This window comes from Gopherus evgoodei, chromosome 1 (assembly GCF_007399415.2).
Source record: "Gopherus evgoodei ecotype Sinaloan lineage chromosome 1, rGopEvg1_v1.p, whole genome shotgun sequence".
Classification (NCBI taxonomy): domain Eukaryota; kingdom Metazoa; phylum Chordata; order Testudines; family Testudinidae; genus Gopherus; species Gopherus evgoodei.
Genome location: NC_044322.1, coordinates 39,344,653 through 39,372,410, shown reverse-complemented (window position 1 = coordinate 39,372,410; position 27,758 = coordinate 39,344,653). Strand labels below are relative to the sequence as shown.

Here is a 27,758-nt window from a genome sequence, read left to right as displayed (position 1 = left end):
TAACTCTGTAACTCATTTGTGTGTGTATATGTGTACCTGCTTTAACCTTGTAAATAACACTCCTTTCCTTTTCCTATTTAATAAATCTTTGGATAGTTTATTATAGGATTGGCTACAAGCGTTGTCTTGGTGTGAGATCTCAAGTGCAGTGGACCTGAGGTGAGTGACTGGGAATAACCTGAATAGTGCTGTGATTCGTGGTGTAAGGGACCATCTATCACAAAGGTGAGCTTACATGTATGGCAAGATGGATCGGAGTATCCAAGGGGACTGTCTGGGACTCCATGTTAAGGCTGTTCTAGCACCTGAGGAGTTTACACTTGATGATTGGTTGGTGAAATCTAAGTATGGAACTCATAGACAATTTGGGGTTTGTGCCCTGCTTCTTCACATGTTCTGGACCCTGGTATTCATGCTCCTGAGCCTCTGCAGGACAGCTTTATGCCTGCTTCTAGGAAGTGCAGCCTGCAGAGATTACAAATGCCAACATGCACTGCTCCACCCAAGCATGAGATTGGAAGCAAAAAACCATGATACTCCTTCTAGTTCTGCCCACATGAGTTGCCAAAATGAGACCTTGCTCACAGTATTCTGTGCAAACGTTCAAAATGGGATTGCACATGCTCTCAGTTCCGCCGGGATCCTTGAGGTTGGCTTCCCCACAGAGGGACTTGAATATGCCCATGGGCTCTTCCTGGCTCCTTCGATTTAGCTTCTTCTCTTGATCTTCTTGCTGGAAAAAGAAATCTAAATGGGAATGAGGCAGCTCAGTACAGTGTAAGATTTTTGTAAAACATTCTGTGGTCTAACACAGGAGGGCAGAGCTATAGGGCTAGAGTTAGCAATGGCATTTCTAATCCACTGCTCACAAGGGTAATGGACAAATTTCTTAGACTCTTTGCTGGAACACTTGTACAATTAAACGGAGGGGTGGGTGCGCGCGTGTGTGTGTGTGTGTGTGTGTGTGTGTGTGTGTGTGTGTGTGTGTGTGTGTGTGTGTGTGTGAGAGAGAGAGAGAGAGAGAGAGAGAGCGAGAGCTAATCTCTGTGATTCTAGGACTGCTACAATAGTTATAGATTGACTTTTACCCTAGAAATCTTTTTTAATGGTTCTGAAATATTTTAAGGGTGGTGATTATAAAGGGTCACATCCATTACTGCTGACTTAAAAAATCAAATTAAAAAAAATTCAAGTTTTTATCACAGAAATAGGTATGTGATATATTTCGTAGAGTCCTGGGAATAATTTGTTAACTTCTAGTAATGCAATGGATCTTTGTCATCAAATGCAATGTCAATGTTGCTTCAGATATCCTGTATAAATTTGATCAGGTTTTGTAAAGTGCATTTAAAAATAAACCTACATCAGAAATACTAGTGGAAGCAGACCCCATGACGGGCCAAATCCTCAACTGGTGAAGATGGGAGTCATCATGTTCATTTACACCAGTAGAAAATATGGCCCAATATTTTTACAGTTTCACTCAGTCACTTCCTATTTAGAAAATATTTGCTGGAAGCAGTTGTTAAATACTTTGTCATTTGTCCACTAATGCCAAAGCCATAGTTTCTTTTAGGTATGCTCTTTGGAATGAGGATATAACACCTGAGAAACTAATGTAATTTCCAGAGCATTTTTGGTAAAATAGTAATGTAGTGAGGAAGGTTCATACTGTGTATGTTTGCTTTCTGCTCAGTAAAGTAACAGTCCTGTTTTCACTCTCTTTGTAAATGAGTGGTGGTTGTCAGGGTTAAAAGGTCAACATAGGCAACACATATCACTGGGTGGCCACGGTATATCCCTTTGTGACTAACTGGAAAACAATCACTAGGTTAAAGGAAGATGATCTCTTGAAAAGAGCACTAGCACAGCTAAAACCAGTGAAAGTGTGGGGCTAAGGTCGTTTATATAGAAGTTGCTGGCTTTTGTAAATCACTATACCATTCGCTATGAACTTTTTTTTTCACTTTTTCCCTATGAAGTAAAATCAGATCATGTGAATAAAATGAGATGTCTTGGTGGGAGATGATACAAAAGACTTGCTTGTGGATAATTTGCCAGTATATGACCACACTTCAGGTACTGTGTGTAATCTGGATGTCTCATTTAAAAATCAAAAGCCTTAAATCTAAAAAGAAATAGAGCAAGAATGGCAAACACTAAAAGAATTAGAAGATTTAATTTCTAAGGAGGAGTTAAGGGAACCTAATAAGTCAGCCCTGTTTCCATTTTTTATCAAAAGGGAGTTTTGCTATTGACTTCAGTATGAAACTGATTGGGTTTCTCACATAAGAAAGCATGGGTGGAAAGAAGAGAAAAGCAATGACTGATTTTACAAATTGCCAGAAATACTTGAGAGGTGGCAATATAGAGGGATGTGTGATTTACCATCAGGGCAGGAACTGATTTGAAATTAAAAAGAAATTTAAAAATTAAAAAGAAATTAAAAAGGAAACACTTCAGAATGGTAATTCTATTCTTTATACATTCTTATATTTCGCTCATTACCATAATATCTGAGTACCTTCTACTAATGCATTAAGCAACATGACTGACATCTGTTATGCGCGGCTAGTCCTCACTCTTATCATCTCCTTTCCTCTTGCAATTAGCAATGAAATGATGTATCTAAAGACGTGGTAGAGGCACAGTCAGTCATTAAGTTTTAATGGATACATTAGGGTTAGATAAACACTCACAGAAAAATCTAACTCAGTGCAGTGGGACATCCCGTGGTCTCTTCAGTCCTATTGTCTATTGCTCTATGCAAGATGTTGTGAAACCCTCAAGTCTGTTTACAGAAGACAAACTATATAATAGGTAATCAGTTAGCATATCTCCATTTCATATCAAATTAATTTTCTGATATACATTTCATATGATAAACCTTCCTATTATAGTGTGGAAAGATCTTCTACAATAAAGCAGATGAATCAGTAAAAAGCAATGTTATGCTCCATATAAATTTCACTTTGTGCTCTTAATGATCTTATAATGCACTGATAAACTAAAGATATTGAAACGATATAGGTCATGTAGTGGCAGAATTCTTTAGTGTTATTCGAAAAGGAAATCCAATTCCAAATGGCTAAATTTGGATAAGCCCCTGGTTTCCATCCAAACTTCTTTATAGGTCTGGTCCTGATTTACTCCTCTGAAACCTGAAGTCACAAGGGGCTTAGAATTGGGAAAGACAGTTGACAAGTGGCATTCTAGAGGGGTGTGAGTGTGTTCCAGACCATATATAAACGGCATTTGTAGGCAAGTTCCAGTGACTGAACTGTACCTTTTGTCTTGCAGAATAATTTTTTTTCTTGTTTCATTCTAGTGATGAGGTTCAGTCTTTAAAATGAGAACTCAATATTGCTTGTGCATTATTTCATCCAGTTTAAACCTTTTTTTCTTTTAACCTCCCACTTCCTCCCCCACCCCCCAAAAAAAACCACCACCACCACCACCAAAACCCTCTCCAAAAGATCAGAACAAATTCACCGCTTGGTTTACATGAGCACAACTCCACTAATTTATTTTTTTAATCAACCTGTGAATTTGATCTGTAGTCTCTAGTCATGTGCAGTGAATCCCTGAGAAAACACTAGTAACCTGAGACCAAGCCCAGAGCAATCAAAAAGAAACGTTCTGTCTCTTGTAAACTGTGTGTTTGGCTTTCAGAAAAAGCACCTAAGGATGATTGAGTTGGAATCTGCATCAAAGCTCTTACCAACACATCCACATTTCTGCCCTTCCCCCTCTTCCCCAGTTAATTGCTAAGGGACCTTGTTTCAATTTACTTCAGAATGGTGCTTGAATTGCTGAGAAGCTGATAATAGGAATAAAGTAGTTAGGAGAGGAGTCCCAGTATTTGAAGTTGTATTCAATTTTATATGTCTCCAGTTGATACATTTTAAATTGGCACACAAGGACAGGGGTGTTTTAATGGGGAGAATTAATTACATTCTCTGATGCTCTCAATCGTGTACGTATAACTCCCATCTTAGAACTACCATGCTGTCTAGGGACTAGAATGCTGTCTGAGGGATTTCTTAGACTCTGTGCCCTGCTCGGTCACAACTCAGCAGGCAGGGAAAGTGAAGGGACAGTATAACTCAGCTTGTAACGTGTGTATACATATGTTGACCTATCGTACACATGCCTGTTTGCAGATTAGAAACAAAGCTGACTCAAAGATTATTGATTTAAATACTTACTAGGTACTCAGATACTGTGGTGATAGGGGTCATAAAGGTTCCTAGACTGAGACAATAGCAGCTATGAGAAAAACAAAATTCACCAACAGTGACAACAGATTAGTATCCATGATGCCACAAACTTCCTCTTTTAACCATAAGGGGAAACTGGCTTATTGGGCACCATTATGTTGGAACTGTTGACAAACTTTTTAATACCAATCAGAGTAGGTCTTACAGTGGCTGGGGGGGGGGTTTACACTAGAAATTGAAGAATCTGAAGTTTATAGAAAAAAAATTGGAATATTTTAGCTCTCCCTCTGACTGCATCTCTCTCCACACTCATTCCTTGCCTCACTATAACTTTCTGTTCTCCCCTGATATTTTTTTCTTTCTATCCATATCTGGTAGATTGGAGCAATGAGAAATTTTAGCTGCTATGACAATGAAGGGGGCATGAATTACAGAAGTTTGGAGATGTCTCTGTGGCCACGACTACACTATAATCTCCCCACATCCCACTTTTCCATAGTTGTTGCCAGTGATTCAGTGGCAGTTTAACCCAGTTTTCAGCTGGGTTAGTGTTATCCTAAAAAAAGTGTTCACTGTTTTTTTAACTTCTGACAGGCCTGACAAACTGTCTATACCTAGCACACTGCTTTCATAGCATTTATCCACAAAAAACATCCTGCAAGACCTTAAATCAGTGATCGGCAATCTTTGGCACACAGCCCGCCAGGGTAAGCACCCTGGCTCCCACTGGCCACGGTTCACCGCTCCAGGCCAATGGGGGCGGCGGGAAGCTGCGGCCAGCACATCCCTCGGCCCGCGCCGCTTCCCGCAGCCCCCATTGGCCTGCAGTGGTGAACCACGGCCAGTGAGAGCTGTGATCGGCCGAACCTGCAAACGTGGCAGGTAAACAAGTCAGCCCGGCCAAAGGTTGCTGATCCCTGCCTTAAATGATCTCACTGGTCATTAATATTGTTGTGAAATATATGTACAAATACTATGTAAGAAAGTGTGTGTGTGTGTGTGTGTGTGTGTGTGTGTGTGTGTGTGTGTGTGTGTAACTGAATCAAGGCATTGTTGACAACAGGTTTCTGCCAGACAAGCTATTCGCCTGTGTGCTCGGGTTCACATGTGAATTGAACGTTGTAAACCAACACAGCGGAAGCTCTGTTTGCATAGGAAGTAATCATGAGGATACGAAGTCAGCATACCAGGGAATAAACCCTTGGGGATGGGTCATCCTTACTCTGGGGACAAACAGTGAATTTGGGGGGATACAAGGAGAAGGCAAAAGGACACCTCTAGGTCCTGCACCTGAGGAAGTAGCCAGGCAGTGTGGTTAATCTGTTTAAATTTATTCTATAGCAAGTGTTAGAAAGTTTTGTATAAAACCAAATCATGTATCCATCATCCTTACCCATTATCTCTTAAATCTTAGTCTTTGATGATAAACTTATGATTGTTTTCACTATAAATGTATCCCAGTGCTGTGATGTTATATAGAAGCTGATCCTCAGTTGAACGAAACAAGATGGTGCGTATACTGTCCCCCTGGGAATAACAAACTTGGTATTTCTGTTACTCAGTGATGTAGGCTGGATACCACAAAGGAACTCTTCAGAGGGGCTTGAGGTATACCTATTGTTAACCTGCAAAACATAGTGAGGACTAGCATTGCCATGAGGAGGTTGGGTGGTGTCTACAGACTGCTGGTGTCAAGGAGCTGACATCCAATTAAGCACAAGCAATTCTTCCTCTAACTGGAGGCAGGGGGTAGCATGGTGGTGGGTCTCAGGCTTTGTCTATACTGGCACTTCGGCAAAACTTTTGTAGTTAAAAAACACACGCATACTGTGCTGACAAAGCCACTGCTGCTCATGGGGGGTGTATGCTTTGTGTCAGTGGGAGAGCTCTCTCTGCCGACAAACAGCAGCTACACTGGGATGCCTTTTAGCATCACAGTGTGTCACTAAAAGCAGGGCCGGCTCTAGGTCTTTTTCCTGCCCCAAGCAAAAAAAACAAAAACAAACCAAAAAAACCCCAACAACCTCCCAGAATGCCGCCCCTGCAATTGTGTCTCCCCAAGCACATGCTTGGTTTGCTGGTGCCTAGAGCCGGTCCTGGCTAAAAGCCTCATAGTGTAGCCGTAGCTTCAGTCCTTGGCACCCCAAGGAAGCATCACAGTTAGATGACATAGTATTCATAGAATCATAGAATATCAAGGTTGGAAGGGATCTCAGGAGGTCATCTAGTCCAACCCCTTGCTCAAAGCAGGGCCAAATTCGAACTAAATCATCCCAGTCAGGGCTTTGTCAAGCCTCACCTTAAAAATCTCTAAGGAAGGAGATTCCACCGCCTCCCTAGGTAACCCATTCCAGTGCTTTACCACTCTCTGAGTGAAAATTTTTTTCCTAATATCCAACCTAAACCTCCCCCACTGCAACTTGAGACCATTACTCCTTGTTTTGTCATCAAGTACCACTGAGAACAGTCTAGATCCATCCTCTTTGTATAGTATTGCAACTTTTTTTTATGGAAGGGGCCCCTGAAATTGCTTTGCCCCAAGCCCCTGGAATCCTCTGGGCAGTCCTGGTAGTCAACTATCTAGGAGACTTCAGTACATTCTTCATTTTGGTATTTTGATATGAAAATGTAGTTAAGATGGCAAGCTTTCATCTCTCCAAATGTAAGCCTGCTAGGATTGCTCTTTAGTAATGATATTCAAAGCATGTGAGCCAATGACTCTAAGTAGAAAATAAACTCATTTAAATTCTTAAGGCATAGTTAACCATTTTGTAGAAACTTTACCTGGAGGAAAGAAAAACCATGGGTCTTGAAACTAAATGTCCAAAAAAAATGTTGATTCTACAAACTGTACAGTAGGAAAAAGGTTTAAGTGAAGACTTTAAAAATTGGATGTGTGAAGAGTAGAAGTGGAAGTGAGGCTTTTCAGCCAAATATTGAAGACCCCAAAGACTGGATAAGGGACATTGTAGAGAAACATCTGAACTTTTGAGTGCTCATCAAAATCTTCTGAGGCTTGTCCATTGCTAGTAGCAATCGATACGCTCTTTTTGCTCTCAAAAACTCAAAAGTTCTGTGTTTTTTTCCCCTCTGTGTGCTTTTATTCCATTAAAGTTCTTGCCCTTGACAGCCGTTAAGTGAACATAATTCAAGACACACCAACTTTTGACAGTCTCTTTTAACAGGCATTCCAGTAAGTTTTTCATAGTTTATCCATCATTGCTTCCTTAATTATCTTTTCTTGACAGCGATGATACAGTTCACCTATAGTACTTGTAAGCATGAATTCCTTTGTTTAAGCTCTCTTTTTAGATTGATAGTGAATTCCTAAGTTTGAAAAAAGTTATGTAACAGACTTTTGTTTCTCAGACATTTTGCAGTGTATATAACAGTCTCACTTTGCCATTCTAATGGTCATGTTGCTGGGGAGGGAAGTGTCCTAATTCTGGTTTAAAATAACATAGTCAGTTTAATTATGCTGCTGATTCATTTTACATTACTGAGAATTCAGCCTGGCAATGGGTTGTAATATTTTGAGGATATTGGATCAATACTCAGAAGTCTAGTAGTAATGTGCTATAGTATTCTACCACTGAAGTCACCTAGAGTTAAGTAAATGTACTTGTAGTGGATCCTTAGATGGTCTCATCTTGCTTGCATTATTCATTTGCATGGTTTCAATGAGAGAGAATATCTCTGAATTATCTGATTAGGGAGCAGATCTTTTCACCAGGGACAAGACTTTAAAATAAATTTTAAAAAAAGCAAAACAAAACCACTATAGAAATATCATAATTCTCTATTTTGTGGATGGTTAAAAGCAGAATGGCTTAGGTCTTTTGAAGGCACAGATCGCTTTGACCCAAAAGAATTCATGGGCAGTCATACGGCTGTTAACTGACAATATTTGGAATATGGTTTGTTTAGTTTTTGAATAATTGTTCTTTAGCTTTGCACTGTCTTTTTTATTATTAATTATTATTATTATTATTATTATTATTATTATTATTATTATTATTATTTTAAGGAAATGTATTTGGGCCCAATTAATTCCTGGATGGAATTCCATTGCCTTCAGAAGAAGTGCACCAAGGATATGAATTCGCTCATCTCCCCCACCCTAGCCCTCCAAAAAAAGCTTCAGAAGACCACATATGACTTACTAGGATAAATTCAAGTGACTAATTCAGTCAAGATAAAATCTGACAGGGGATTCTGTAACTCTGGCCACTGATTTCAGAGTTGCTGCAGTTCAGAAGCAACTGGTATAAATGTGATTGTTGGGCTGTATTATGGCTCTGTGAACCAGAGTCACATTTAGAGACGGGGTGGAGGAACATCACGTGAGCAAAAGCCTCTGGATGCCTGAGCAGTAGCAGGTATAATGCCTGAGGGGTACTGGAGGAGTAAAGCACTTAAATAGCAGTTGCTACATCTGTTCCACAGGTATAACTTGTGCTCACCTCACTGTCACACTGTAGCTCCTAGGCAATATTGAGGAGAAGCAGGACCATGACCTTGGCCTCTCTCCAGCCAGCACTCCCACGCTGGGGTCTCAAGTGCAGCTCTCAGCTCTGCCTGGCCTCTCCAATGCTCCTGAAACTCTGACAGCCACATGCCCATGATCACCCCTGTGGGTGTGCTTGGGAGGCAGGAAAGGAGCTCCCTGCACCCTCCCTCGTTTGGCACATTGGTGTATGGGGGCCCTGATTCATTCTACTGCATGTAATAAAAAGGCTGACTCCTTTATAAGATAAGTCTGTGTTCTGCAGAGCATGTAGAGGTATGGTTAAAAAGGTTTCTTCTAGTTTTTGACTGGTAGGTGAGCTATTACTGGTTCTAGCAGTATTGCCCACCGCTAGTTTAAGGAATTCAACTGTAGTTGTTAGTGACATCCCTTCTGATGGAAAAGGTGGAAGAAAATGGTTAAATTTATGCCCACTCTATTGCCTTTGATTTCCTTGTGCAATTGCAGGTTCTTCTGAACTGGGTGGCCAAAAAGACTAATTTTCTTTTGCCTCTGAGCTTAGAAGTGTAAATGAGAGGAAAGGCTAGTCCCTTTTGTCTGACTGTTTTGTTCATCCCGTTTGCCTCACCACACAACTAACATTTTGCTATTGGGGCAAATTCTTTGTCTGTCCACCTACCACAGTGTAGCAGCTCCTGGATAGTGTCTTTCCCCTGTCTAGAAGTGGGGAAGGATGGGCAGGCATCCCTAGGTCTCTTCTGAGGTTTGTTTCTGAGCACTGCCTCTGCTGGCATGCTGTGAGTGGTCTTAGAGGCAAGGTATTCTGGGGATAATTAATCCGAATGGAATCCTATAGGTATCATGTGTCTTAAATTTAAGGCAATCTTACTTCAGATTCTATAACTTGGTTTCTGTAGAATGTTTTTAACCTGGTACAGCTGATGTTAAGAGCCTTATTTTACTCCTAGGGAGTAAGTAATAAAAATGATCAACATCTGTTAATGTACAGCAATTCAATATCCTCAGATTTATGAACTTGTAGTAGGAGTTTAATTAGGGATGGTTTCAGCATTTTTCACAGGGATGACTGGCTGGGTTTTTTTGTTTAAATTGCCAAGAATAGCCACGTATGTAGGAGCATATTAGAAAATACCAAGGAAATATGCTTCCCACCCACTCTGAAAAGATTCACTCTCAGCAGTTTGATTTGTTTTTACTATCTCTCCTTCTAGTAGAAAGCCCAGAGACAGGCATATTGCAGGAGGAGGGCTGTAGTACAAATAGTTTCTTTGGAATTTTAAAATGAACACTATGGAAGATAAGGGGTGGATATTTAATTTAAAAAAAAACATATAAACAGAAGTAAGATTAAATGGATTCTGTCAACATGCTGATGCCAAATAATTTATTTTCCTTAAATGAAGATAAATTCCCATCCAGTTGACATCATTAAGGCACATCAGTTTCATAGCCAAGGGTACACAGGGAAGTGATGTGACCAGCATCACATCAGCCTGCTTTAACCCTATAGATCAGATATCCATTTTGCTGTTAGGTGAACTGGAGGTGGCCTTTCAGTGTGAGATTGAGCCAGAGTCAAACCCACACTCTTCAGATTTGTAGTTGAGCACATTAACCACGCAGCTACTGTACTCCAACTCAGCTCAGCCAGAAAGAAATTAAAATGGTGAGGGAATGGGGGCAAACACGGAGCACTTGGGAAGGGAGGAGTGGGAGACACTGGCATGGAGGGAAAGGGGAAATGGATTTTTGCACATAGTATTTTCTCCCCAAGAAGGCACTTTCGTCAAGTCACCACTCAATCTGCTTTTTTATGAGTTTAATCATTTTTAGCTTTAAGATTCTCTATAAGGCATCTTCTCCAGCCCTTGAATAATTTTCGTGGCACTCTTCTGCACCCTCTCCAATTTTTCAACATCCCTTTAAAAACAGTTTGATGCAGTTCTCATCCTAAACAAAACATCATATTCAAAACAATTGCATATTATTTTTACATGCACTAAGACCTTAACAAAAATCAGTCTGATGCATCCAAGTGGCAACTTGTTCCTTTGACTGACAGAGCACTTGTCTAAATCAATTTCATTTCCTAACTACAAATGTACAGAGTTCCTATCCCCGCCCATCATTCTGCTATGTCTGAATAAGAAGAGTGTAGAAATAGCAGCCTAAATCACTGCTTCACAAAAAGGATTTGTCAGACCCCCTGAGCAAGAAACAATAGCAATTCATATGCAGAGTACTTTCCCAGGAGCTGCTTGGGAGCTGCTCTGAAACATATTTTTTGGATAACCATTGTTTTGCACTACTGCAAATTTGTATACTTACACAGTGAGATATATACACTGACGGGATTAATATCATTATGCAAATTAGCATTTTACCCTGTACTGCATATTCCTACTGAGACCAAATTAGACTTCTCAATCAAGTGTCCTACCAAGAAATAGTTTTAATAATCCTATTCTGTCAAGCAGCATTTTTAAAGATCTTCTTAATTGTAACATAATCGTGAAAGGAGATGAAATGCATACAATAATGGCAGTTAACTGGATTTATGTTTAGGCAAGTGGTTTACCCACTGTCATGTGAAGTGACTTTATTAGGGTACAAAACTAGAACTCTAGTTCAAAATCTTAAAGAACACAGAACCCTATTTTAACCATATCCCAATAAGGCCTTCCACTCCATGAGCAGAAGCAGCAAAACAAAATGGCTGCTTCCTGTGGTCGAACATTAGTGGATGAAGAGGCTCCCCTTTTTCCACCTCTTCTCCACTACTCAGTATTTTCTCTCCATGAAGGTACTTTATACACTACAAACAAGTCACTTGTCCATCTTCTTTCTGATAAGCTCAACAGATTGAGCTCTTAATGATGTGCTCATGGTATCCCATGTTGCTCTGTTCTTTATTAGATGGTGTTTACTAAAGCCTGGCTTAATGCCCAGGTATATTGTATTGCTGTAGTCCATATTGGAGATGTGAAGTCATGTATAACCAAGGCCAGTTCTTCATCCACCAATGTTCTAGCCAACCAGAGATGGGTAGCAGCACCCACAAGCATGGGCAGAGGATGGGGCCCCCCTTTGGAATTAGTTATACTCCTTTTCAAAATCCAACCATTGAGAGAAGATACCAAGTGCTATTTTGGAACACCTTTGACAGCTACTAATTGTTTGTAGCTTGTTTGGTTGCAAAAAATTGCAGTTTTATTTTGATATCTTCCTTTGTTCTCTTCTAAAAACATTTATTATAGTAAGTACCTTGCCAGCTCTGACCTTAACTGTGATGGGGGGTGATTTAGCCCAGTGTTTTTTCAATGACTGGTCCACGGACCAGCACCAATCCATGAGATCTCCCTCACACAGTTTAGGAAGGCAGCAAGCCAGTCCCTGCTATCAAAAAGGTTGAGAAACACTGAGTTAGCCAATCTCAGTAGTTGCTTATAGTCAAATGCTTATCTTGTCCAGTCCAGTCCTGTTATTGATAATCCATTATTGATGTAAATCCATTCAATGCAAGGCCGGCTCCAGATTTTTCGCTGCCCCAATGGCAAAGCAAAATAAATAAATAAATAAAAATAAAGCTGTGATCAGCAGCACTTCAGCGGCAGCTCCACCACACCGCTTCAGTCTTCGGCAGCAATTCGTCAGTGGGTCCTTTGCTCTGAGAGGGACCGAGGAAACTGCCACTAAATTGCTGCTGAAGATCCGGACGTGCCTCCCCTTTCCATTGGCCACCCCAAGCACCTGCTTCCTTAGCTGGTGCCTGAAGCTGGCCCTGATTGAATGTAAATTAGATTTACAATGTAAAGCAAAACACACAAACTAAATTTCTTGCTACACATTCTTTTAATTTTTTTTTAATTTTTCTTTGCAGGGACTTGAAATAGCAGCACTGAGTTGTTTGAAACATTTATCTCTTGCCATTGGCACTATCTGTTCAGACTCAGAGTAGAACATGTTCAAGCTTTTCAAGCATAAGTACTATGTACTTTAGGAAGACTAATTTAGACTCTTTATGAAACTGACATTAGTTATATAACCATCAAGCTGCTTCATTAAATCTGGATTAATGTCAACAACATTCCTTTCGGAGAAGTTTGCAAGCTCCTTTCCAGGGAAAATCTTTCTGACACGATGGAAGGAAAATTTATGATTTTCGTATTTCTATGAAGTACATTTCCATCTGAGTCATGTTTCATTTGAACCTGTCTCTTCAGCACATGTTTAACAAGATACCTTGGAATAAGCTCAAGCTCAGACATTTCTGAGTATTTTTTTTAAATGATTAGAATCCTCCTATTAAATATTCTGATATGTTTACTGTGTTGGCCCTTGTCCCTGCAGTATCTGGGCATCATTCATATAATTTGAACTCTTCTGCTGGGTCAACAGCAGTCACACGTCAGAGATCCACAAGGTCACATATGAGCCTTATGCACACACAGATTGTGAAACTTTTCTAGAAGTCCTATCTCCTGCCCCCTCCCCCTCCCTCCAGCCAACTGTAGGAATTTTCACTGACTAACCAATCACCTCCATGGTAAACCTGGTGCTACAGGGAAAGTAGTCTTTTACAGCCACCACCATTAAATATTAAGGACATTGAACTGGAAATTATAAACAGGCATGTAACAAAGAATATGATGGTACTCTGGAGGCATACTGACAGAAATCAGTTAGTTCAAGGTTATGCTAACAAGGAGAATAAACATACTTAACAAATATTAGGCAGGTAGATTTGAAGATATCCTCAAACCAAAAAGCTTCATTTCAGAAATGAGTAAGGGTTGCTAAATGACCCTATACTTACTACATTATTCATAAAACCCAAGCACTTTAAAGCAAGAAAACAAATATGTTATCCTTACGAAGCCTGATCCAAAGTTTATTAAATCAAGGGGAGGCTTTCCATTCACTTCACTGGGCTTTGGTTCAGGCCTCCAGCTTATGTTTTTAAACAAAGTTTGTTTTTAATTCCTGGGGTTTTATATATAATAATTCATTTGAGTAAGTTTATTAAGATACTGTGGGTGAAATCCTCAACTGGTATAAATGAGCTCAATTAAAATCAATAGTTAGACTGATTTACTCCAACTGAGGATGTGATCCAGTATTTTTTAAATTTTTAATATGCTGAATAAAAAAGGTCACCAGATTATTAAACCAAAGAAGTAAACGGAGATGACTAACATCATAATGGCTGACAACCAACATCCACTCTCCCTTAGTAGCTGTGAAATTGTTTTGGAAAGCATCAGTCATTGAAAACACATGATCTGCAAATCACACATCCCATTTTATACCTCTGTAAAGGCTGTGGAAAACACCTACTGAAAAGTGCATTGAGCACAAGTGATGCATCACCTCAGTCTTTTTACTTTAGTTATTGGAAGAATTCATTGATTGGGAGGGGGCCTGAGGAATTTATCTGTCAGGGTTTTCATTTCTCCATCGGCTACAGTGAGACAATCCTATTCTAGATTTTGAGTTAAGGCAGTTTTTAAAATCTTTGATCCTTCTTACCATTGAAAACTGTCTTTTGCACAGGTCTGTTGTAATGGTGGAACCCACAGGAATGCTGGCTTACAATGTTTGAAGTAGTGCTAGCTGAGATGGATTTGTGGGCCAAGTTCAGGGAGACAGTAAAAGATGCAAGGTGAATTCAATTGATTGCAGTGACATCACCACTAGATGGGTGGCATACATTCAGATGTCACATGAGAAAAGAGGATGATGGGTGGTTTTCCTCTGACGACATGATACCACCACTAAGCAATGAGGTGAGTTGTTCAAAGGGCATGGAAAAGAGAGAGGTGAGATGGAAAGAAACAGAATTGGAGGAGAGGAGCTATGAAGCCTGAATTCTAACAATTCATAGTTGTTGTTTTTTTTCTAATTTCCATGGGTATAAGATAATACCATAATAATGGCATTAGAATTAAAAAGGTGAGTTTAATAGAATTTTTTTCATGAGTTGAGTGTTTATGGTTAAAGACCAGTAAAGCTCAAGCAGACACACTTAATTTGAATGTTGATCCTGCCACTCCTGTGCAAGTTATATTTTACAGTAATCAACTGAAGTGGTTTTTATTTTTGGGATTAATCCTGCCTTCCTTAAGGGAAGGGAATAGTAAACTCTCTCTCAAACACAGAAATATCTATACACCTAGATCAAGGATGTCAAATTCAGGGGCCAGATCCAGCATGCTTGACGTATTTATCTGGATTGCCATGCTGTTTTGCAGAATGCAAGAAAAAAAGTTTCTAGGCCTAATTTACTTGTTACATGAACCAGTGTAGTTTTAGACTGAAACACCAGCTCTAAGCAAGATGTAAAACTGCCCCTCAGTTGTTACCTTCAAAACTAATAATAAGCCTTCAAGGCCCCATTACCCTAAAACAATCGATGGGTGATTGTTTAAAAATACATGTGCAGTTGCATAGCTAATTTGTCAGTTATGAAATTTATGAGAAACATGACATGGTGATCGACTGTAGAACCATGTGATGAATTCTGTTATGCAAATGGCCAAAAAAATAAGGCAGAAAATCATAGAAATTTAATTTTTTCCCCACTGAGTGATGCTAAATGCACTGGTAGTTTTATTAACTAAAAATATGGCTACTACATAGGGGCCCTTGTCCACTGAAGCAGAGCGAGGTCTGCTGTGGATTGAGGGCAGCATAGCTATAATTTTGTAATCCCTGCTCACTGCCCATAATTCAAAATATATTTCAGCACGCTCGACAAAATGAATTTGCCTTCCCTGAAATTCTAGGTACTGCAGTGATGATAGCTGTAGAAATCAATTGATGCACAGACAAGGCATAGGGAGCCTGACTGTCATTTACACTATGGCCCTTTTAGACCACTGGCAGTGTAAAGGGCATTGAAAATGGACCCCTTTACACTCTTAGTGGTGTAAAGGAGCCTTAATGTAAATTACAATTAGGCCCCATGTGTTTTCCATTACAGATAGTTCACTAGAGCTACATGAATTCTGTGGGTAAGAGCTGCCATGTGAAGTGTGGGTGGCATGGGCTGAAAAGAAAGAATGGATGAAAACTTCAGTGATGAACAGTACCTCTCTATACTAGGGTCATGTTAAAGAGAAAAGAGCTGCGAGGTCAGGAGCACAGCCAACACTCAGAGAACAAAGTGGGAAATTTGTCTGTGTGGGAGGAAACGAGGGGCCCACTAGGTTTCTCATCTGCAAGCTTGCACTTTAATCCCTACATTCTCATGTTTGATCCTTTCTTTTCCCCTGCCTGTATCTGCAGCAAGATTCTTTATAAACACGTCTCTTCTTCAGAATATTATATTCAAATAACATCACAGTGACACATACCTAGCATAAACCAGGAAAATCAAAGTTATGGATGAGGCATTTCATCCTCAACCATCTGTTTGTGGGAGAAATGGGATATTATTAAGAGGCACAATAGCCTTTCCCAGAGGCACGTTAGCTCTAATTTTGAAATTTGGTATTTGTATCACAACCTTAGCATTATTTATACTTAAGGCCTCTGTTTTTCAAGGTTGGTTTATTTATTTAGTTAGTTAGTTAGTTAGTTATCTGGAGAGTTTTGTAGCAATTTTTGAGTTGTTGTATAGCTATAAAAAAAGGGGAGATCAATGCTTTCTTTATATATACTTTAATGAGTAATGTATATTTATATAAATTACTTATTACAAAGATTACAGTAGTATACACTAAGGTGTAATGTTCTCCAGTGCACTTTAACACAGTGCTTTTTGAAATAGCACAGTGGTAGAGCACACTAAAGAACTTGTAGTGAACATCAGCAAGGTCTACACGGACCAATTAATGCATAACACCCTTAATTCGCATTACTGCTCTGTGTAGACAAGCCCACCAATAACAATTTCTGACATTTTAGATAAACACTGACTTCATTTTTGTTTTTGTTTTTTGTGTTGGGGGTGTCTTATCAATTTAAAACCTAAAATCAGAAGCCATATTGATACTACATTGTATCTTTTTCTGTAAATTGCCTTTCTTGAAAACACATCTGTACTGTTAGACCCACATTTCCCTGAGAACCTGGAATGGGCAAAATCCATATCTTAAATGTTATTTAGGGTTTAAAAGATAGTGTAACTTACATGATCAGTTAGAATACTGGAAAAGAGCCATTATATTTAGTGTCTGTATGAGTCACATTCAGGTCTTTTTGTCTGAGGGTGAAGCCATAGATTCAACACTTCCACGAGACATGATAACATATGAAGTCACCACCAACCTTGCCGATAAATAAGGTTAGCTCAGTATTTTCTATACTTTCCTACTCTTGCCCCAGGGAGTAAGAGAATATGATAAACACTGTGGCAGAGTTTTGTAGTTATTTCCTATACAGGGTGAAGTTTTTAAGGTGGGGTACCTGGTAGTGTAAGAACAGTGGAATGCTAAGAGGAGCTGCAGGATTGCTAGATAAAGGCACTATCCTTCAGGTGACACATATGGCTGAGATTCCTCCTGCCTGCCAACTGGCTGGGAAGAAAATTCACATGTCCATATTGGAGAGTGGATAATCCCAATGTCTTTACTGAATTATTCTCTCTCAATAAAGGTCCTAATGTCCAAGGTTGAGTGTAAACTGTCCTTGTGCACATAGGGCTTGATCCTTGACTCTAATGGCAATTCTGCCTGAGTAAGGATTACTGGCTCTGTCCCATAATGTTTTCTCATATTAGCCTAGATCAGTGGTTCTCAAACTTTAGCAACCTGAGGACTCCCATTTTGATTTACAATTTTTCATGGATCCCCAAGCCCCCCACTCAGCCCCAGGCCGAGCCCCTGTCCCCTCTCTTCCCATCCCCACTTCACCCCTGCCCCTCCTCTTCCCTGCCTCTTTCCACCCCCACCCTCAAGCATGCACTGTCCTTGCTCCTCCCCCTCCTTCCCAGCACCTCCTGCACACCACTGAATAGCTGTTCCCGGTGTGCAGGAGAGAGGAGGAGGAGTTGATCAGTGGGGCCAGTGGACCCTCACCCCAGTTTGAGAAACGCTGGCTTAGATGGATACTGCAATGCATGTATTTAACTCAATTTATTTCCAAGTACTCTGAAATGCTTCTTCATGAAAGGTGATGTGTTAAACCAAACCCTAGTTAAACTCTATCATGCAAATATTAATATAGGCAATTTCTCTCTGCAATCTCCCCGTTTTAATTCCTTCTTGTCTCAGGGGCTGTCCATATTGCAGCAATATTCCTTGTGTCATGGAGAGTTAGATGCAGCTCTATCCTTCGTTTGGCCTGGTTGGGGTTTGTCAGACATACAGCCCTGGTAGAGCTCCCTTTTGGTGTTGTGTTCAGGGCCTACCTCACTGGTCTCATGTGCCCTTTAAGTTGCTTTGAGATTAAGCAAATCGATCTCTCTCTCTCTTTGGGTGCACTCTCTGTATAGATTCTCTGTCTAGTACCCCTTTCTGAGATACTATGATCCCACAGCCTAGACCCTGAGACTAGAGCTGCCTGCCTGAGGCTCCCCAATAGCTCTTAGACACACCCTCTCCCAGCACTCCAAGCATGTGGGCGCTCTGAGTTTACAGTTTAACTCTGTGGTCAAGTGACAGTGAGAGCAAACAGATTCACAGATAGACTTTGCACGGGATTCTAAACCCCACTACTCTTTACTTAGCATGAGAAACACACAGAAGTAGATAAAATAAGCACACCTGTATGCATTTCCCTGCCTCGGTTTCCCCACCCCACTGGATAATTTGAATTTAGGGCCAAGTCCTCTGTGGAGTCCAGGTTCCCCTCTTGCGCGTGCACACAGTTTCTCTGATTCTGACCTCTGCGGTCAGTCCCCTTCTGCTCTTTTACCCATGCGTCCTTTGCCTGTGTGTCTTTTCTGACCCACCTAGCCTCTGGCTTTTAAAAGCCAACATCAATACCTGGGTTTCTTATCTCTGATGCTAGGGATTTTCCATTCCCCACTTTCCCAGTCCCCTGCAGAGAAACTTTATCAAACTTGGTTCCCTAAGCTTCAGTCAACCCATTGTACCAAGGTGCTTGTACCTGAATAAGTGACCCTTAAAGGTCTAAGGGCCCACAATTGTGTCTGGGGTGGACATGCTGCAACCCTGACTGGCCATAGCTGACTCCACAGCCACACTGAGGCATTCAATGACCCGACAATTTCATAGTAAGAACTTCATAGCTTCAGCAAGGATTCACAAGTTGTACCTAAGCAGACTCCCCAAACCATCCCGGGGGTTGCTAATGCAACATTATGCAAAGCTCTCCTCTGTCTGCAGCAGTAACAGCCCATGCTCGTTTAGAAGAAAAGGACAAAACTAGAGACCTGAAAATTGGACTCCTGTTTTGCTGTCATTAAACCACCTGGTTTGCTCTAGTTATAAATTTATAAGCATAATATTTATCTGGCTACCTCTCTAGTCTTGGCTGCATATTATATGCTTGTATTATATATATTATTTGCCTGGTAGAAACTAGGGTCAGATTTTCTAAGAGCTACCAACTTGTGGGCATGTAAAATTAGAGGGTCAGACACTTCATTGCTTATGTAGGCTGAGCTTGTAACAGTTGGACTCTTGCCCCACCCCTCCAACTTGGCTTGTTCCTCCCTCTGAACACCAGAGAAGACTGATTTTACAGACTTTTCTATTCTGCTGATTTTGGTGAAAATCAGAAAGGATCTGACAGAGTTTGGGGGTGGGGAGCAAGGGTCCTGGCCAGAGGGGGGGCAGTAAGAGGTCTGGCTGGAGGAGCTGGCCAGACCTGTGAGGTGAGCCCAGCTGAGTGAGGCAAGGAGCCAGTTGGGTGGGGGCCTGACCTGAGTGAGAGACAAGGGCACAGCAGGACAGAGGGATTAACTAGAGTGGCAACAAGGTGAGATCCGGGGGCTGGCTGGAGAGACTTTCACCATCCTCATTTCTATTAAAATCAGGGTCACAGAGTGACCCATTTGGTGCTGCAAACAGAAGAAGCTCTCTGAGACTCTAACAGTAATCCTATATCCTAACCCTCGGGTCAGTTCCCCACCCCTGACTCTGCTCCTCTTCCAATGGCCTGGGTGAAGTCTCTGCCTCCCCACCACTCAGTGACCAAATGGTGACTTTTGTAGAAATCAAGCTCTTCCCACAGTTTTTATTTCTACCAGAATCCATAGGGTTCTGCCCATTGATATCTAGACCATTCCCTGAAATTTTGGAATTGATCAAATATAGTTTTCAAAAACTATCAGGTTACATACAAAGAGAAACATCATCAAGTTGAGTGTAGGGCCTCACTTCACTCCGCCAGTAAAAGTGTGCACCTGTTTGAGTACAAAAAAAGTAACCTGGGTGTAGACATAAGCATGTCAATGTATACACCTATTTTTTGCATCCCAAACAGATATGCCTCTGTGCACACAAATTTTTAGGTTGCATGCACTTTGGAAAGCTTTAAAAAAGAGTGGTTCTTTGATATTTTTAAATCAGATGAATTAATATTTTATAGTGTGATATTCTGTGTATTTGATATACCACCAAATTGAGGTTAGTAATAATGAAAAATATGTATTTAGATAAAGCTTGTTTAACCAAAACACTAGTCGGTTTGCTTTCTGCATTTCAGCAGTAGATTCTATAACAAATTCTTTTCAGGATCATGACATAATTACAAATTCCATCCTGTGTACACAATACTCTGTGCACTCTTTGCTGATCTGGGATAAGACAAACTTTACCAAAAAAACTGCCTCCCTGGTTTTGGAGCCTCTGGTGTGCGTTCAGCTTCTGCAATATTAGATTACTTTGGAGCATGTTTGTCATAAACAGATAGCTAAGGGTTAATGTCTCTTTCACCTGAAACACCTGACCAGAGAACCAATCAGGAAACCGGATTTTTTCAACTTTGGGTGGAGGGAATTGTGTGTCTGGGGTCTTTGTTTTCTGTCTGCCTGCTTTCTCTGAGCTTTGGAGAAGTAGTTCTGTTTTCTAATCTTTTGTTTCTAAGTGTAAGGACCAAGAGATCAGATAGTAAGTTATATGGTTTCTTTTCTTTGGTATTTGCATGAATATAAGTGCTGGAGTGCTTTGATTTGTATTCTTTTTGAATAAGGCTGTTTATTCAATATTCTTTTAAGAAATTGCCCTGTATTGTATCATCTTAATACAGAGAGACCATTTGTATTTTTTCTTTCCTTTTTTTAATAAAGCTTTCTTTTAAGACCTGTTGGAGTTTTTCTTTACTTCAGGGAAATTGAATCTGTATTCACCAGGGAATTGGTGGGAGGAAGAAATCAGGGGAGATCTGTGTGTGGGTTGGATTTGCTAGCCTGATTTTGCATTTCCTCTGGGTGAAGAGGAAAGTGCTTTTGTTTCCAGGATTGGAAACGGAGAGGGCAAGTCACTCTGTTTGGATTCACAGAGCTTGTGTCTGTGTATCTCTCCAGGAGCACCTGGAGGGGGGAAGGGAAAAAGGATTATTTCCCTTTGTTGTGAGACTCAAGGGATTTGGGTCTTGGGGTCCCCAGGGAAGGTTTTTCAGTGGGACCAGAGTGCCCCAAAACACTCTAATTTTTTGGGTGGTGGCAGCAGGTACCAGGTCCAAGCTGGTAGCTAAGCTTGGAGGTTTTCATGCTAACCCCCATATTTTGGACGCTAAGATTACTTTGGAGCATGTTATTGCTACAAATTAAGGGCTCGATCTTGCAAGAGCTAAGCACCACTGGGGTGATGCTGAGACTCCTCAGCACGCACTGACAATTAAGAGCTCAGTCCTGTGAATGTGCTGAAGATATCTTAACACTGGTTACTATAGTGATAAGGTGTTTCCTTCTTTCTTTTCAAGTAAGAGGACTTTAAGCTTAGCAGCCTATCACCTGATTCACTCATGCTAATACATACCAAATCTTTTCAGCTTTAGTATCGTACAGCAGTATGCCCTTTTCAAAGAAATATACACAAGTCTTTAACGGCTATGAATCTTCATTGCTATTAACTATATGGAACTGTGTTGAGTCTATTTTAAAGAAAAATGTTACAGACCTTTAAAGTTGTCTGCGATGACTCAAATTCCAAGGATTTCATTAACCTGCTGAGGTTTCTGGTGATCACATATGACAATGGTGTTACTCCACAGTCAACTTTGTTTGGCCATTAGCCAGTATAGAACCACATGCTCCCTCTTATGATGCAGAAACAGGCCACGTTATGTGCCAAAATCATTGTCTAGACCATAAGCAACCAAAATGGACCAGAATTCTATAAAACTGCTGCATTTGCAGAAACCACTGTCATTGTTCCATCAATGTGTTGTCTTATAGCTAATCTATGGCAATTATTATGGTCAACCAATTGTGTTTATTATACCTTCAAAATTTAAATAGGCTTTGCACATTGTGGCTCAAATTCTGTCTGGGCTGAGTTAGTGCAACTCTGCTGAAGTTAGGGGTTTAAACATATTAACTAAAAACAGTTTGGCCTAGTATATTTAATATAAATGCTGTATTTTCAAGTATAGATTCTCTATAGAAAAGCACCAGGGTTGATTTATTTACTAATCTCCTTCCTAATCCTGTTATCTGTGAATGGAGTACTAATAAAACTCTGACTCAAGAAGGTGCATTATTTACTTAGAAAAACTAGCGGCAGCCTTTGGGGAGCCCCATGATGATTCATTTGCCAGTTATCAAACCAATTTGTCACATGGAGTGCTTGCCCATTTAGCAAAGCTGAAAAGAAGGAATGAGGATGAGGTCTTTTTTGATCTTTTGGAAACAATGCGTTCTGTTTTTCTGTGCAGGACTGATCCCACTTTAAGACAAATCCTCAGATGTTATTCAAAGAGTATTACTGTGGGGGTGGGAAGGACTTGAAATTTCTCTAAGGATAAAATAATCCAAATAAGATTAGATCCTGCCACTTGAGTTTTTCTGAACTCTGTTTTATAGTTTGTCTCTCACACAGACAACTTAAAAATCCTCAGTAGGGGAGATGGACAATATTATGATTTTAGTGACTCATCTGCATATCTATCACATATCCGCACATATGCTAAAGATATCTAGTTCCCCTTACTCTCTAATCATCAGATTTTAAGTCTGAGTGCTTTGTGATGACATCAGATCTATAGAACTATATATAGCATTACTCACTGTTTTTGTGCATTGTCTTCCCTAAGTCAAATATATACAAACCTCATACTTCTGTGATTACCATATCCTCACTGGAATCCCATGAATGATCTGTGTGCATCTATTTCATAGGCCTATGGGTAATATCCTTTCCCTCCTGTGAGTGTCTTGACACATGGACATATGTGAGAAAAAGAGATAATGGACATAATAAAAATTATTCTCATTGAGAGAAAATGTGCTAAAGTTTGATACCTTTTAAAAAAAATCCTCTTTACTGTAGCTTAAATCCTCCCTGTAGTGCCCAGGGGGACGAGGGTCAGCCTTAGGGGAAATGGTGCCCTGGGCAAACTTGTATTTTGGCACCTCTGGCCCCCATTGCCACTCCAGGCCCGCCATGCTCCTTGCCTCTTGACCATGGAGCCCTGGGTGGTCACCCACGTGTAAGGCCAGCCCTGAAGTGGACCCCACACAGGGAATCTCTGAGGTACAAGAAGAGAAGAAGTCCTCCCCCACCATCAGTTGTGCATCCAGTCACTGATTGGAGATAGAGCTACTCTATACCTAATGGGAAGGACCCTCAATACTTACAATACTAGTTCTTCTTTGAGTGATTGCTCATATCCATTCCAGTTAGGTGTGCACGCCGCTCGTGCACGTTTGACGGAAGATTTTTACCCTAGCAACTCCGGTGGGCAGGCAGGTCGCCCCCTAGAGTGGCGCCAGCATGGCGCCTGATATATATCCCTGCCGGCCCGCCTGCTCCTCAGTTCCTTCTTACCACCCGGGAGGTCCGTCGAGTCCGGTCCCTCACATCTCCCCCATAAGATCTGGGGTTGAGCTAATGGTCCCCTCGACGCTGGAGACATTTGCTTCGGCTCGGGACCTGATTGCATTGACTGAGCCTATGCTGCCTCAACCTCCGGTGCGGGTTCTACGATCGTCAACTTCAGGGTCGCTGTGTCTCGGTATTCACCGACAACACAACGACCATGTATTATATCAACAAGCAGGGCAGCACGAGGTCTTCTGCCCTGTGTCAGGAGACTGTGAGGCTCTGGGACTTCTGCATAGCCCACTCCATTCACCTCATCGCATCCTTCCTTCCCGGGGTTCGGAACACGCTGGCGGATCATCTGAGCAGATCCTTCCTTTCCCACGAGTGGTCCCTTCGCCCGGACGTCGCCCTTTCGCTCTTCCAGAGATGGAGATGTCCCCGGATGGACCTCTTCGCGTCCCGAGGGAACAGGAAATGCCAGATGTTCTGCTCCTTTCAAGGCTGGGAACCCGGTTCGGTAGCAGACGCCTTCCTTATTCCGTGGACGAAGCATCTGTTCTACGCATTCCCTCCGTTTCCGCTCGTCCACAAGTTCCTTCTGAAGGTGCTCAGGGACAGGGCCCGCTTGATCATGATAGCTCCAGCGTGGCCCAGGCAACACTGGTACTCCATATTGCTGGACCTGTCTCTGGCCGACCCTGTCTCCCTGCCTCTTCACCTGGACCTGATCACCCAGGACCACGGCAGGCTACGTCACCCAGACGTTCAATCTCTACACTTCACGGTGTGGCTCCTGAGTGGCTGACCCGGTCTGAACTCCGTTGCTCTACCCCAGTGCGGCAGGTGCTCCTGGGCAGCAGGAAGCCTTCCACTAAAGCGACGTATTCAGCCAAATGGAAGCGCTTCACCTGCTGGTGCGCGGAACAGAGTTTCCTTCCCACCGAGGTCTCCATGGCCATTATCTTAGACTACATATGGTCCCTCAAGGAGCAGGGCCTGGCGATATCATCTCTTCGGGTTCACCTGGCGGCCATCTCCACCTTTCACCCAGGGGGGGATGGCCGCTCGATGTTCTCTCACCCTATGGTGACTAGATTCCTTAAAGGCTTGGAGCGTCTTTACCCCCAGGTTCAACGCCCTACCCCTACCTGGGACCTGAACCTAGTTCTGACCCGGCTCATGTTCCCTCCATTTGAGCCATTAGCGACTTGCTCCCTGCTCTATCTCTCCTGGAAGACTGCCTTCCTGGTGGCCATCACCTCAGCCAGACGGGTGTTGGAACTCCGGGCCCTCACGGTAGATCCCCGGTATACTGTGTTCCACAGGGACAAAGTCCAGCTGAGGCCGCACCCAGCCTTTCTCCCCAAGGTGGTCTTAGCCTTTCATGTCAACCAGGACATCTTTCTTCCTGTTTTTTTCCCAAAACCTCACTCATCCCGCAGGGAGCAGCAGCTTCACTCACTGGACGTCCGTCGAGCGCTTGCCTTTTATATAGAGAGAACCAAGCCGTTCCGCAAATCCCCCCAACTCTTTGTGGCAGTACTGGAACATGTCAAAGGGTTACCCGTTTCCTCTCAAAGAATCTCCTCATGGGTAACATCCTGTATCCGAGCCTGTTATGACTTGGCTCATACCCCTCCGGGTCATCTGACTGCGCACTCTACCAGGGCTCAAGTGTCATCGACAGCTTTCCTCGCCCACGTGCCCATCCAGGAGATCTGTAGGGCAGCGACATGGTCCTCCGTTCATACTTTCGCTTCTCATTATGCCCTGGTCCAGCAGTCCAGAGATGATGCAGCCTTCGGCTCCGCAGTGCTCCATGCCGCGACTTCTCACTCCGACCCCACCGCCTCGGTAAGGCTTGGGATTCACTTAACTGGAATGGATATGAGCAATCACTCGAAGAAGAAAAGACAGTTACTCACCTTTGTAACTGTTGTTCTTCGAAATGTGTTGCTCATATCCATTCCACACCCGTCCTCCTTCCCCACTGTCGGAGTAGCCGTCAAGAAGGAACTGAGGAGCTGGCGGGCTGGCAGGGGTATATATCAGGCGCCATGCCAGCGCCACTCTAGGGGGCGACCTGCTGGCCCACCGGAGTTGCTAGGGTAAAAATCTTCTGATGAACGTGCACGCGCGGCGCGCACACCTAACTGGAATGGATATGAGCAACACATCTCGAAGAACAACAGTTACAAAGGTGAGTAACCGTCTTTTCTTCCATTCCCACACCATCCAACCTCGTTTCTGCCCCACCTCTAACTAAATCCAGATCTCTCTTGCATAACAGCACACAGGAAGACTCCCTGGCAGTGGGCTCTGCACAAGTGGTCTTTACCCTTTGTGTAGCCTGACCAATTCCTGCCTCTCCACATACCACAATTATGTGCACAGCCATAGAGGAGAGAATAGCATTTGTACATATATTAATATGACTCTTCCTTTTGACCAGAAACTAGATGGAGAATGTGTTTTGGGAATAGGTGGGGCTATGTTTGCTACAAGTGGGATTTTTAAAAGTGCTCAACACTGCTATGGTCACAGCATACACACAGCCCTATGATAGGTGCTGTTTAAACCTTTCTATTTCCTCAGGAACACCCTCTAAAAACTGCTCCATTTGCATTAGGAAAGACTGATCTTCCAGAGATTTAACTTTGCTCCTGATATCCAGGCATCCCAATTTTTTACAATGTGGTAGGCGTGTCAGGAAAACGCCATGTCTGGTTTCCACCTTAGGACTCTGAACCACCAATGGGCATGCTCGGGTGTTAGCTCCATTCTAATTCTGGCATTTTTTTTAAAAAAAGTTCATAGCAGTTTGTGTGTTCCTTAGGCATTTCAGCTGCCACCTCTGCTAAGGTCCACTGAGCTGTGGCCTCAGCTCCACCATTTACTGGTCTGTAGAGATGCTGTACCCAAGGCAGACCCTTTCAAAATTTTCTAAGATGGCCTTCTTGTAGGTGGGAAATTTTTTGGAATGGGGAGTCGTACCTGGAGAAGGATTGTTAGGGTTATCTGGTAAACCCATCTTAGCCTTTTCCAGCTCTAAGCACTTCAACTCTAACTCCATAAACAAGCGTTTTGCCTCTGCCTCCAAGTGTTTCACCTCTTTCCTCTCCTTTGCTTCCAACTCCAAGCATTTTAAGTCCATTTGTTTTTCATGTTGTTTCTGTTTTTGTTCAGCCTCCAATCTGGCTAATTCCAGTTTTTTCTGGACCTCACTTTCCATCAACCTAGCCTTCCTGCGCTTAGCCTAGCCTAACCCGAGAGCTAGGAAGAAAAAAAACCCACCTTGTGAATTCCCTTGCAGGAATTTAACTACTCTGTCCACAGGTAAAGAAAAAGAAACTCTAGCTGCTCTCAGCTTAAAAAAAAAAGTGTCCTTTTAAAAAATAAAACAAAACAAAACACAACAACAACAACAACAAAACCTCCCTGGTTTTCAAGCAAGCAAAAGAAAAAAAATGTTCTTTTTTAAATCCTGAGGTCCATGCCTCTGGCTCAAAATGATTTCATCGTGCTGCCACCATATTAGGGTTCCCTCCCCACTCTGAACACTGGGGTACAGATGTGGGGACCTGCATGAAAGACCCCTTAAGCTTATTTTTACCAGCTTAGGTTAAAAACTTCCCCAAAGCACAAATCCTTTCCTTGTTCTTGGATGGTATTTCTGCCACCACCAAGTGATTTAGACAAAAATTCAGGAAAAGGGTCACTTAGAGTCCCTTGTTCCCCAAAATATTCCCCCAAGCCCTTTCACCCCCTTTCATGAGGAGGCTTGAGAATAATGTGAGTACCAACCAGACCCTGTATCCCTAGGACACTGAAAATCAAACAGGTTCTTAAAGGAAGAACTTTATTTAAAGAAAAAGTAAAAGAATCACACCTGCAAAATCAGGATGGAAGGTAACTTTACAGGGTAATAAAAAGATTTAAACATAGAGGATTCCCCTCTAGGCTCAACTTCAAAGTTACAAAAACAGGAATAAAACTCCTTCTTAGCATAGGGAAAATTTCAACTAAAACAAAAGATAATCTAACACATTTCCTTGCCATTACTTACAATTTGTGTAATCTTTGATGTATGTTTTTAGGAGATGTTTTACCTGCTTGGTCTCTCTCCGTCCAGAGAGGACATAAACAAAGAGC

The 27,758-nt window shown here is 41.9% G+C and overlaps 1 protein-coding gene and 1 long non-coding RNA gene across 2 annotated transcripts in view; one reads left to right on the top strand and one right to left on the bottom strand.

Annotated features, from left to right (window-relative positions):
• The window catches only part of SPATA13 (spermatogenesis associated 13), a 288,804-nt gene that overhangs the window by 118,421 nt on the left and 142,625 nt on the right, over window positions 1-27,758 (top strand). The gene's annotated exons all lie outside the window — the stretch shown is intronic.
• Window positions 622-27,758, bottom strand: LOC115651283. The gene is made up of 3 exons (XR_004000322.1): window positions 27,673-27,758; window positions 22,892-22,995; window positions 622-733 (listed from the first exon to the last, which is right to left on the bottom strand). It is a non-coding gene; the product is annotated as an uncharacterized LOC115651283 (long non-coding RNA).